This window comes from Gossypium hirsutum, chromosome D06, assembly GCF_007990345.1.
Source record: "Gossypium hirsutum isolate 1008001.06 chromosome D06, Gossypium_hirsutum_v2.1, whole genome shotgun sequence".
In the NCBI taxonomy this organism is placed as follows: Eukaryota; Viridiplantae; Streptophyta; class Magnoliopsida; order Malvales; family Malvaceae; genus Gossypium; species Gossypium hirsutum.
The window spans coordinates 223,520-237,029 of NC_053442.1; positions in this window are offsets into that span (position 1 = coordinate 223,520).

Genomic DNA, 13,510 nt, shown 5'->3' on the forward strand with positions numbered 1-13,510 from the left:
CAACAATCACCCATATCGAATCTTTCTTCTTCGGAGTTACTGGTAATCCAGATACAAAATCCATCGTGACATGTTCCCATTTCCACTCTGGAATCATAATGGGCTGTAACAACCCTGTCGGCACTTGATGCTCAGCTTTCACCTGTTGACAAATCAAACATCTTGCTACATATTCACAGATTTCTCGTTTCATTCCAGGCCACCAATACATTTTCTTCAAATCACAATACATTTTTGTACTCCCCGGGTGAATAGAACACATACTACTGTGAGCCTCTGATAAAATATCATTTTTCAAGTCTAAATTATTTGGAACACATATTCTATTACGATAATATAACATACCATTTTCATCAATGGAGTATTCTGAGCTTAACTTATTTTGAACCATCTGTCGTTTTAACATCAATTTTGGGTCTTCATCTTGTAATTCCCGAATCCGTTGAAAGAACACAGGTTTAGCTTTTAATTCCGCTAGTATAGAACCATCCTCATTAATAGATAAATGAGCACTCAATGCCCGTAATGCAAATAATGATGATTTCCGACTAAGTGCATCTGCTACGACATTTGCTTTCCCTGGGTGATAGTCAATGACAAGATCATAATCTTTCAGCAACCCTAACCATCGTCTCTGTCTCAAATTTAACTCTTTCTGAGTCATTAAATACTTCAAGCTTTTATGATCAGTATACACGTAACATTTCTCACCATATAAGTAGTGTCTCCATATTTTCAAAGCAAACACGATCGCTGCCAATTCCAAATCATGTGTAGGATAATTCTTCTCGTGCGGTTTCAGTTGTCGGGAAGCATATGCCACCACTTTTCCTAACTTCACATTTAACTTATACTTACTAAATTTATAATATTTTCTAAATCTGACAAACGAGTAGAAAATATTATAAATTTAGTAAGTATAAGTTAAATGTGAAGTTAGGAAAATTTTTGAAATAGTGAATAGTGTACTAGGAATAAATATTAAAATAATTAAAATAAAAAAAACGAGGTATCGAGACCTCGAAGATTTTAAACCGAGCCATAAATATTTTTAGAAATATTGGTGCTGATTGACAATTAGTTGAGTTCCAATCCTTATTCAATTAAGTTGGAATCGACTGGTTCCTTAGTGGGAGACAGAATGATTACCGAGTAATGGCTTAATTGGAGCTTTGAGTACCGTGAAAGAAGGGTTATATATATAGGTATAAGAAGTATTATGCGAGAGACGGTGTAACAACCCATTTTCAATAAAATTAGAACAGTGGTTTCAGAACCACAAATTTGATAAGTAAATTATTATTTTATTATTATTTTAGTGTTTACAGGATTTTATTAGGGTCATATTAAAATTTTGTCAAAATTTTTACGTTTAAATAGTTAATTAAGTGAAAAGGACTAAATCGTAAAAAGTATAAAAGTTAAGTTCCATTAGTTAAAAGGGTCCAATAGCTATGAAATTTTAAACCAAGGGACTTGAATGGTAAATAAACCATTCAATAAATTAGTGGATATGCATGGCATGGTTTTAATGAAATTTTGTTAGTTTTTAAAGGTTAATTAAGTAATTTGATAATTAATTGAAAATGTTAAAGAATTAAAAGATGAAAAAGGCTATCATCTTTCTTATTTACTTCATCCATAGCCAAAATTCACCATTAAAGGGGAAGACAAGTTTGTTCAAGCTATTTCTTTGCATGTAAGTGTACACAAGTCATATTTTTAATTATTTTTTATGTTTTTGAGTCCGTTTTAGCTTAATCTAGCTAGCCCGGGGATCAATTTGTAAAATTGTTAAAGGTTGAGGGTTATGAAATGAATGTTATTGAATGGTTTTTGATGTTTAATGATAGATTATGGGTATTTTTTGAAAAATAAACAAGTTTTACAAAGCATTTTTGATGCAATTTGGAATTAGGGACAAATTTGTTAAAGGTATAAATTCTAGGGTTTTATTGTGAAATGATGATAAATTTGGGTTGTTTAAATGTCCCTTAGATCAAAATAAACCACGTACAGACCTAGATTGAGGAAAAGAAAAAGCTACGGATTAGCTCAATATACTTTCACGTCCTTAGTTGTCGAGGTAAGTTTGTATAAATAGTTATCGTATTAATGTTATTTCAAATTTTATGTTATTATTTTATTTATAATATAAATTGATTGATGTATAAATAAATCAATGCAATAAAGGTTATCGAGTCCCAGTTGAATCTTAGGAATTCGTAAGATACAAATGACATGTCATTAGGAATTTCATGTTTCGGGTGCTGGTATTAAATGTCCTACCAATGACTGAGGTCCTACATTTGTTACGGATACTCCACAGCTCATGTGAGCAGTATCGTGAAGCTTACATTCTGACCCACAGCTCTTGTGAACAGACCCATTTCGCAGCTCGTGTGAGCAATGATGTAAAGGAAAGGTTACGGTTATGTAAAGGCACACTTCATGTGAGCTTTCCCGAGTATCCGATGTAATTCTAGATGGTTCAACGAGTATGAAAAGGAAATGAAATAGTAAGTGTTCAAATGAAAGGTATCATCAATTTATGAAAAGGAATGGTGATCTAAATGATGTGAATACATGTATGAATTACTTGTTTATTGATGAATTCATTTGAACCATGTACAAATGTACTAACTTGTGAATTTAATGATGTTGTATAGGCATTATGCCAAACTTATGGTTTTAGTTGGTGTTACACTTATGCTATTTACATTATGCAAATGAAATGGTAAGTTGCGTTTAAGTTATACGAGCTTACTAGCATTAATTGCTTAAATAGTTTCTTTCATATGTTTTATAGATTATAGGAAGCTTGATTGGTTTGGAAGCTCATCGGAGATCTCTTCACAATTTATCAGCAAAAACGCCATAGGAGGTCTGGAATAAGCTGGTTTTTCATATTTTTGAATCATATCGAGAACCTGAAACAAGTCGAGGAAAAGAAAAAGTAGCCGATTAGTCCCTGAACTTTTACAAATTCTGCAAATCGATCCAGATTAACGTATTTATACATTCGGAGGATCGGATCTACATCAAGAATCACACTACCCAGATATACTCCGGTAGTTTATGTTAAGCAACTTTTTGGATTTATATGGCATGTATAGGGAATTGAAGTAAAAAGTAAATTTGAATGTTATGGTTGCGTTAGATATCGAAATATATACATGTTTTTAGTTTGAAATGGTTGATTGGTTGAACTTCATTAGTATTTAAATGAAGTAGATGAAATACTGGAATTGGTTGTGATTTGAAATTTGCAGGGAAGGTTAGACAATTATAAAGGGGTTATATTGAATTTTTTTTTAAAAATTGCAATGGAGCAGTTCTTGGACAGCAGCATTGATGTAACTTTTAAAAATCACCAAAAATAGTGGAAATAGAATTAGAAGTTGAGTGAGATATGAAATTAAAGCTGAAAGATTCTACTTTCATAGGAAAGAAGTGGAGTAAGCAAAAGAATTATATACTTTTAGATATTTGAATTTTAGTGAAACAGGGCAAGAATGTTTTTGAAGTCCCCTGTTCTGACTTTAGAAATTCATTAAAAATTGTACAGAAGGAATTTTGAGTTATAATTTATATGTATAGACTCCTTAATGAGTATATTTTCAGTAGAAATAAGTTTAATCACCATATGAAGCCTTTAATAAGAGATAATTAAATTTTAGTGATGAGTGGTTAGGATAGTCGATTAGTGAAACAGGGGAGACTTCAACTAATAAACTGTACTAATTGGCTAAAGAAAAAATTCTGAAAATTTTATGATGAATAGATATATGAGTCTAGTTTTATGGAAAATTTACGGATCTAAATTTCGAGTTTCGTAGCTTGAATTATAATTATTTTAGTGACTGCTGTACAGGAGGACAGCTTTATTATGAATGATGAAATTAAATTTGAAAGTAAATTTTTATGCCCCGAACTTTTAAGTTAAGTCAAGTAACGCCTCATGCTCGACTCCGGCCATGGTCTCGGGTAAGGGGTGTTACACAAAATTCTAAATTTGGCGAAGCTCTCCATGTGTTGTATTCTCTATCTACATATTAGAATTTAAGACCTTATTTCAAGGATATTGAACTCGTTATTACTCAACTCAACAAGCATCGGCACTTTACTATAATCTTTTTATTAGTAGCATTTAGCATTTTGAAGTATATATAATAGAATTTAAAATTTCTCTTTATACAAAAATGTTTAGCGATTTTGGCAACTTGGTCAGTTTCTCAAGATTCATGATTATTTCATTTCTTGATGCTAGTAATGTACAATGATTAAATAGGGTCATTTTATTCTCGAGACCTTTTACTTTTTTTCGTCATGTGGGAGTTCGAGTTAGTTCTCGTTTATCTACTTCTATACATGTGGCAGGGGGAAAGAAACGTTTGTACATGACCACAAAATTTATTTTCTACTTTGCTAGGGTTCCATTTTTCAATTGATAGGAGTTCTATGTCTCGATTTATATAGTTCTAATGAATCAACATTAAATTTTGAAATATTAGCTAATCAATCATGTCCTATCAGATTGGGAATAATATTTTATATTGGATTTCTTATTGCTTTTGCTGTCAAATCGCCAATTATACCCTTGCGTGGTTATCGAATACCCACAGGGAGGCTTATTACAGTACTTGTATGCTTCTGGTTGGAATTTTATTAAAAATGGGATCAGATGGACATCAACAGGAGTGGAGCCAGGGGCTGGCAAGGCCCCCAAGCCCCTTAAAATGGGAATTTCCTTTTAGGCTCCTTCATAATTTATAAAAAATTTAAATTAGTAATGATAAAATTACACTTTGACCCTCAAAATGATAAAATTGCACTTAATCCTTTAAAAATTATAAAGATATAAGCTATTGAAACGGTGAAATTATATTTTTACGATAGTAAAAATATACAACTTAATTTTGATCCCCCAATAAATTTTTTTGGCTTCGCCCTTTGACATTAATTAATAAATATGAGACTTCGTTGAATTTGCCTATATGTTGCAACTAGCGTAGAGTAAATTAGATATGGACACAAAAATTGATTACTCGTTCAAATTTTTTTTTTTACATTTGCGAGGCCTTACCCAAAGAGTAATCCATTTTTAATCTGCAATATGTAAAATGCTTTCGTATTAAGACTTTTTCTTGGAAGCTTTACTCAGAAATTGATTACTTAACTCACTCATTAAATTACAATCTCACTCCTATACATTAACTCTCCCCATTGAGACTTTTGCCTAGAAACTTAGTTACAAATTGAATATGAAGAACATTTTCTTTATTATGCTTTTGTACTAATATAAGCTCCTTACAAAGAATAAGTGCTTTCAATTTGTACTTATTACAACAACAAGCTTTTATTTAAATAGACATTTATTGGCTTGTCAAATCTTCAATCAATGTGAACTTCAATTTTGAAATTAGCTTGGATAGATTTTTAATATGAAATCAAAATAACATAATATTCCTTCAATTAAGGAAACCCATTAGAATAAAAATATTCAAAAAAATCTTTAACTTAATTTCAACATGATTCAACCCAATAAAATTCTTAAAATTCTCAAAATGATGTAAGAAAAAGTCCAAAAAATTATAAAAAATGATGCTAATAAATATTGCAAGTTACATCAGTTCTGATTCAAACCTAAAAATTTGAGTCGATTAATTTTAGCCAATTCAATTTAAAAGTAAAATTCAACCATCCAAACCCAAAATTAATATAAATTTGAAGCAATCCAAAACTCTAACCCAAAAACCAAATTAATCAAGTTCAAATTATCCCACCTTTCAAAAAAAAAAATTTAGAAGTCTAGAACCAAAATGAATAGGTGCCGAGATAAGGAATATATGACTTCATATGGTTTAGCTAGGCACTCGATTGGCAGAAATGGTGATGAGCCGTACGTGCACGGTGGAAACGACATCATTACGTGCTCCACATTTTTTGCATAGAAAGTCGTAAAACGTGCAACCGAAAGAACCAGACAGTACAGATAGGAGTTGCACTATCACGTACAATCTGCCACATTCCTCTTTTTTCCAGTTAAAAGTGATAATGTTTTTATATTAAGGGTTAATTATTCAAAAAGTAAATAGATTAATTTTTATAAATTATATTAAAGAATAAATTATTTTTTTTATTTATTTCAACGTTCAAAAGTTAATTTTTATGTGTCGACATGAAATACATATATTAAGTGTAATTATTTAATTATTTCATCAAACGTTCTAATTTTTAACAGTGATAATAAATAAAATTTTAATAGAAAATATTAATTTACTCTTTCATCTAACGTACATGAATTAATTTATTCATTTTTTAAATAAAAAAAGTAAAATATAATCCGATTCTTAATCTAAAAACTTCCTCCATAAAACTTTTACCAAATATCATTATCAACTTACACTTTTAAAATATTTTCTATATTCAAAGTTCACGACTACCCTTTTAATCAATTTCATTTCAAAAATTAAAATCTATATTCTATTTTAAAATAAAATAATTTTACCACTGCACTCAACCGTTTCAATTTTTAATCCAAAAGAAAACCATAAACTTTTTGCTGCCTTTATTATGTCACACACACACACGCTCTAAAAACTATCTTTTGAGACGGAATAAAAATTTGGACGGTGAATGGAGAGGGGAATCTTCGATTCTAAAAATAATTTTCATTGCCTTAAAGTGCCATAGATTCTGTAGTGTATGACACGATAGAGGAAAAGATAATGAAACTATTTTGGTATCAAAGCCAGCCAAATCCACCCAAGCAAAACCCCCACATTTACTTTCTCCTTTTTTGTGAGCTTGAATCATTTATTTTTATTCTTTGGCTCGATGTTTCCCAAGATATCCGTACTGACACAAGGAGCCTAATGGCCATAACACCCATAATTTTTTTCTTTCCAAATTCTCTAATTAGTCCCTATATTATGCATACATTGCGTATTTATTTCACGCACCCTAATTTGGTTAATTTCAATCCCATATTTTTCGAACTTTGGAATTTCAGCTTTAGCTAAAATTGTAGTAGTTAAATATGCTAAGTCAAATTTCGCTATTAGTCATGTACTATGTGTAAATTGTGGAATTAATTTGTGCTTTCCAATTTGATCATTTTAATCTTTATAATTTTTTAAATTTTAGAGTTTTGATCTTAACTCAAACAATACTCATTAAATCTATTAACTAAAATAATGTGATTTTTTTGTGAGTATTATGTGAAAAATAGTAAAATTTAACTTAACAATTTTAACAACTATAGCCTGAGCTAGGATTGAATACCTAAACTAATAGGAGAATTTGACTTTCTTCTTTCCTTAAATTGATTTATCAAAACCCAAAATTATATACTAGTGGATAGGGTCCACAACTCATGGTCCAAATTATAAATTTGTCTTCAATATTTAAAATGATTTAATTGAGTTCTCAAAGTCTCATGTTATATTAATTAAGTTCTTCGACGAGTTTAGCCATCAGCTTGAGAATTAAATATTAAATTGCATCTAACGTGAAACATATTTAAAATACTATATCAAGTTTTATACTGAAAGTTCATTGACTTTTTGCCTATTAGATATTTATATCTAAATACATGTTGAGCTGCAATTGAATAAACTGATTATTGTATAGAAAAAATAGAGATGGAAACTAAAAATTTGTTCATGAAAACTTTCTATATCTACATAACTTTGCCTAGAGAGTTGATCCAACATATTCAATCTAGTAAACTCCCTTCGATTAACTCAGTTTAGTTTACTTACAAAGTTCTATGCTTATGAAACAGTTCCTCTATGAGCAAATAAAGTGCTCTCTTAGTGCATACAATTTACCAAACAAGTTGTGCATATATAAACATTAATAAAGCTTGTTAAATTACAATCAATTTCAAACACTCGTTCCACTAAAATAGTTATCTAAAAAGATCTTCAAATTATCTTTACTTATCTCCATAATGACAGAGATCTTCTTAGTATTAAACTCTCTTTAAAAACCGATCTTCTATTTAAAGGAGCATGATTTGTTTTGAAAGTCTTTAATCTAATTCCTTGATTCTCGTTCATATGATCATCACAAATGGGCTGCTATCACTCTTCAAGATTCAACAATTAAAGGTCCAAACAACTTTATTAAAAAATATGTCAATTCATATAGGGTAAACTTTATCATACTACAGTTATTACTCAAGTTGCAATTGACATTGTACAATTTAGACGCTGCCCCTACTAAACTATCCATACAATTAATGCATAGGTCTTTCAATTTTGATCCAAATAAGCTCGATTTTGGATCCAAACTGAATTCAATTCTTAAATCAATGAATAAACTAATAGTAAAAACTTGATTAATACTATACTAAAACTTTAAAAATTAAAATATTTTAAAGGTTAGAAAGCATTTTAATATTCGAGTCATACATGGAGAAAGTCTAGTATAACTAAATGTTATTACTAAAAAGGAAAACACCCAAATTTGTTGAAGCTGACCTTGAAATTAGATTTTTTAAGATAAGTTTTCGAGTGTTATATATATATATAGTGCTCACTAGCTGTCCTCTTAGAATTTCTTATAACTATCTTCTCTTTTAATTTTTTTTTCTTAAAGAAAAAAATGATGGTTGCAAATGGAAGTTAACTAACAACTAATACTCCATTATGATGATGGATTTAGTGACCCTTAGACGTGATTAGGGAACAAAATGATTCTATAGTATATTATGACTAACAACAATTTAGGGTGGGTGGTGGGATGTTAGGGATCAAATTACATGAAAGTGCTAATAATTTTCCACAATATACTCTTTACTTAATTATTCCATATAGCAAATGATTGAGAATGATTGGGATAATATGCCTTTAGATTATGATATCAATATAGGTTTAGCCTTAATGCTCTTTGCTTCTTGTTATCTTTAACTTCATCTCCTCTTATATTCTTTTAGGCATATCTCATTTTAGGTTTATTTAGATTACTTAATAATGCATTGTTGGTAATATTGAATTTTTTTTATTCAATTAAATGTAAGATTTTTTATTTTTTTGATTGAGCGAAGATAAGATAATATAATAGCACCTTGTGTTTTTACAAAATTATCCCTTTTAACTTTTAAATTTTACCTTTTAAATTTTTTTTTAAGTAAATCCCCTAAACTTAATGGCACGTTGTACCACACTTAGAAGTTGAAGGCAAATTAATTGTTCACCATAGAATATATCATCCTCACATCTATCAAAGATCTTCCAAAATCCGTTCTCAACATGCAGAGATTGTGACATAGAAAAGATATGTCAGAAATGCATAAAGAGGTAACTAAACCAAACAAAGATTTGAATGTTATTCTAACAACACTTTCCCTGTCATATTCGGACAGTGATTTACATATATGCTTTGTGGTGTTCTAATTAAACTCATTAATCAGACACTAATACACAAGTAAAAGCATGTTACAATACCGTATTATACGGGGAAACATTGTATTAATCTTTTCTTTTTCTTTTCTGTATTTTTCTGGTTTAAATAAAACACTGATCACATGGGTGTTTGATGGAAATTGAGAATCATTTACCAAACCTAAAACTGGAACTCTATTTTTGGTTCAATTTTTTTATTGGACTACAAAACTGGGGTCCCAAACGAATATATATAAAAATATGGGTTAGTTATACTGAAAGAAACCCCATACCTGAATGATGATATATAGTGGTTAAATCATAGATGGTTAGAATATAAAAATATCGGGTTAAATGCATATAATGGTCCCAAACTATTGTCTAGATTTTAAAATCCATCTCGAAACCTTAAGACGTTTTAATTAAGTCTTTAAAATAATAATATTGTATCAATTAGATCTTTTCATTAGTCTGGTTGCCAGTTTAGGCGTTAAATGCAAGTTCGGATTTGATGCGTACTTAAAACATGTGGGTTAAATTACAAATACGTGTGTACTTATCGCATAAATAATTTGAATCTGATGTGTTGAAAAAAGTAAAGTGATGTTAAAAATTAGGAGTCCAAATTTTTAACATGTTAGATTCAAACCATCCATATTGTAGTACACGTGCATTTACAATCGAGAGCAAGGCAAAGGGGCAAATAAGGGCCTTCGCACTCACCAAAAGGTGAAATTATCATTTAATCCTTTCAAAATTTGTAAAAGTACAAGTTAGTACAATGGAAAAACTGCACTTTATCTCCCTACCCAGTACTCACCCCTACCCGCCCCAAATTTATAATTCAATGGTACCCCCTTTAAAACAATTTTCTAGCTTTGCCTTTGCTTATAATTTGATTCATGTGTTTTAAATATGCGATCCATATTGTATTTTAAGTTAAAATTTAAAGCCTAAGTTAATGACTAAGCTATAACAAAAGTAGCTTATTAATATGACACAAATACATTAAGGACTCAATTGAAACATTTTAAAGTTTGGGGGCCAGTTGATGGAATTAACCCATAATATTTTTCAATTTTTTTCAACCACTAAAGGAAGGATCTGTCTGGATATCAGTATTTGTTATCTTTGGAGCCGCCCAAAATATGTAATCCAGCTGCTGCAGTGCCAATCATACAAGTAGTACAATGGTGTGCCAAAGGGAATGTACTTTGGGTTTTTTTCAACCCTCAAAATCTGAAATCCACCATTAAAATGATTGACCAAACACAACACAGATGTCCTCCACTTCTTTCTCAATCAGCCTACGAAATAGATTTGGGTTAATATTACTTTTAGTCCCTAAATTTGACAATTAGGTCTACTTTGGTACCTATCCATTTTTTGCCCACTTTGACACTTAAACTTGGCAACTAAGTCCATTTTAGTCCTTGAGCTTGGATTACATCAAAATTTAACGATGTGACACTGTGAAAGTGGGTGATGACATGGTGTAATCTCACAGTACCATGTCATCGAACTTTTACATTTGCTAATTTTAGGGACCAAATTCGACTTGGTTGCTAAGTTTAGATACCAAGACGGCTTTATTGTAAGGGAATAAAAATTGCATTAACCCTTTAGAATTTTACATTAATCTGAAGTGCAAAGGTGCTAATTGGACTTGCTTGCCAACTTTAGGGGCTAAAACGAACTTAATTGTCAAGTTTAATGTAAAAATTATATTAACCCTTTAGATTTTTATTCAAATACGAAGTGCATCGCATAGGTGTACTCCATTAACGATGTGTGTCCGAGCTGGCTGGTCCTTTGCCCTAAAGTGGTGCAACTCAAAATTTATTTAGGATCAAAGATGATTATATATATACCTCGGAGGTGTGTTTTTAAGCTTTAAGCAAAGCTGTAAATGCCCAATTTTGCCCAGGCCCAACCAAAAAACCAAACAAAATAATAATAATAACAATAATAATAATAATAATAGTCCAAAGTCCAAATATTACAAGCCAATTTACAAGTTACAACCCAAAACTAAAAAATATTCAAACCCAAATACAAGAGAGGCCTAGTGGGCCAAAAACTTAAGTACTTTCAAAAACCCTAGGGTTTCTTTGCGTGCTGCACCCCCTCCCTCCTCGTGCCTCCGTAGTGCGCTCAGCACCCGAGGCCTGACACATGTCTGCTGCGTTGCACCAAAATGGTAAAAGCCAGAGTCTCCATCATGCGTAGACCGAGCGCCACCTGCAAAAGAAAAGAGGAGGACAGCACAAGAAACGAAAACAAACAGCAAAAAATAGTAGATAAACAGCGTAATGATTCGGCTATAAAAGCCACAAATTCTATGTATTTTACACACGAAAATTGAATACAAAAAAAACAGAGATTGAATATAATCGAAAGGTGATTCTTTTATGATTTTTATTTTTTAATTTTTTAATATTTTTTTACTTGTAAAAGAAAATAGAATAAAAGAAAAGAAAAGAAAAAGAAACCTCACCTGACGCTCGATCTTCCGCCATTGTAGGCGAGGCCTCCGTCTCCAAGGGAGGGAAAACCAAGAGGTTTTCATTTCTTTTCTAAGGTTTCGGCTTTAGCTTTGGCATTTTTTACTCCAAAATCGGAGTTCCGCGTTGAAAACGAGTGAAAGAGGGTTTTTAAGTTTTTTCCGGCAACCGTGGACGACGGAATAAGAAAAGTTGAGGCAAATATTCATTATTTTGGAATACGAAAAGTCGTGTTCCTAACTTACGGAATATGACTTCTTTTTAAAACCGAGATAATCGGATATATTTTAAAAAATAAATTTTTGGTGTTATTATCGTTTTTGAGGATATAATGCATTGTGTTCTAACTTACGGGACGTGATCCTTTTCCTCGAGTAACTTGAAATAAACCCCTTTTCTTGAAAATTAATTTAGTCAAGTAATGTTTTGATAAAGGATCGTATTTTTAAAAGCTCTTCAAATTTTAAAATTTTGACATTAAGACATTAATTAATTAATTAGGTACCAATTTTGGACGTTACGAGGGTACTAATCTTTCCTCGTACGTAACCGACTCCCGAACCCATTTATTGAATTTTGTAGACCAAAATCGTTATTTTAGTAAATCAACCCGCTTATTAAAACGATTAAATTACGAGGTGATCCGATCACACCTCATAAAAAAGATTGGTGGCGACTTCTAATTTTTTATAAAAAAGTAAAAGTCAATTTAAAAAAAAAATAGTTTCGAGAAAAGCAATGTCGGATCCCCCATTGAAGTAGAGAGACCAATATCGTATGTTTGCAGGCTTTAGTTACAGCTTTCTCTTGACTCTGTCATTTTGGATGCTGACCCATGGCTCATTAATATGAATATATTTGACTAATACCATGTTTACGTTTCATATGATTCGTGAAAATAGCTTAAAATCTTTTCCATCTTTGAAGTTAAAGAAAAATTATTCATATTAATGAGCCTGTATGGCTGCATCTATACCGCTCTTGGGTTGAGCTAGTTTTGAGTTATCCTAGTTTTGTATCTGAATATTTTGAGATTAAATCATTTTAGATTTGAGTTTTTTCAGTTTCGGATTGTTCATATTTCAATTATTTTGGTTGTGTCAATTCTAGTTATTTGTTCGGATTATTTTGGATCCTAATTGTTTCGAATTTGACACATTTTAGATTCAAGTCAAATAGGATTTTTTAATTGATTATTATTTGTTCAGTTCATTCTGAATTCAAATCATTTTAGGTTCAAGTTGTTTCGAGTTTATATTAACTTAAGATTCAAATTAAATTGGATTCGAAATATTTTAAGTTTGGATCAGTTTCAAATTCAAATTGAATAGACTCGTATTGTTAACTTGTTATGGTTCAATAAGATTGCTCATGTTAAAGTTCAAAATCATCAAATCAAAATTTATCACTTGGTATATTCATTCTCGATAATTTTCATCGAAAATTAATAGGTAAATACTCTTTGTTTTACGGTATTTCCCCGACCAGTTCTATGCATTGAAAAGAATTAAATAAGGTTAGATTTTAACAAAAAAATTCTTTTGTGGAATCATATAAATTTTAAAAAATGACATGGGTTTTTTTCATTTGTAATTCGATTCCAAATAAAAATTT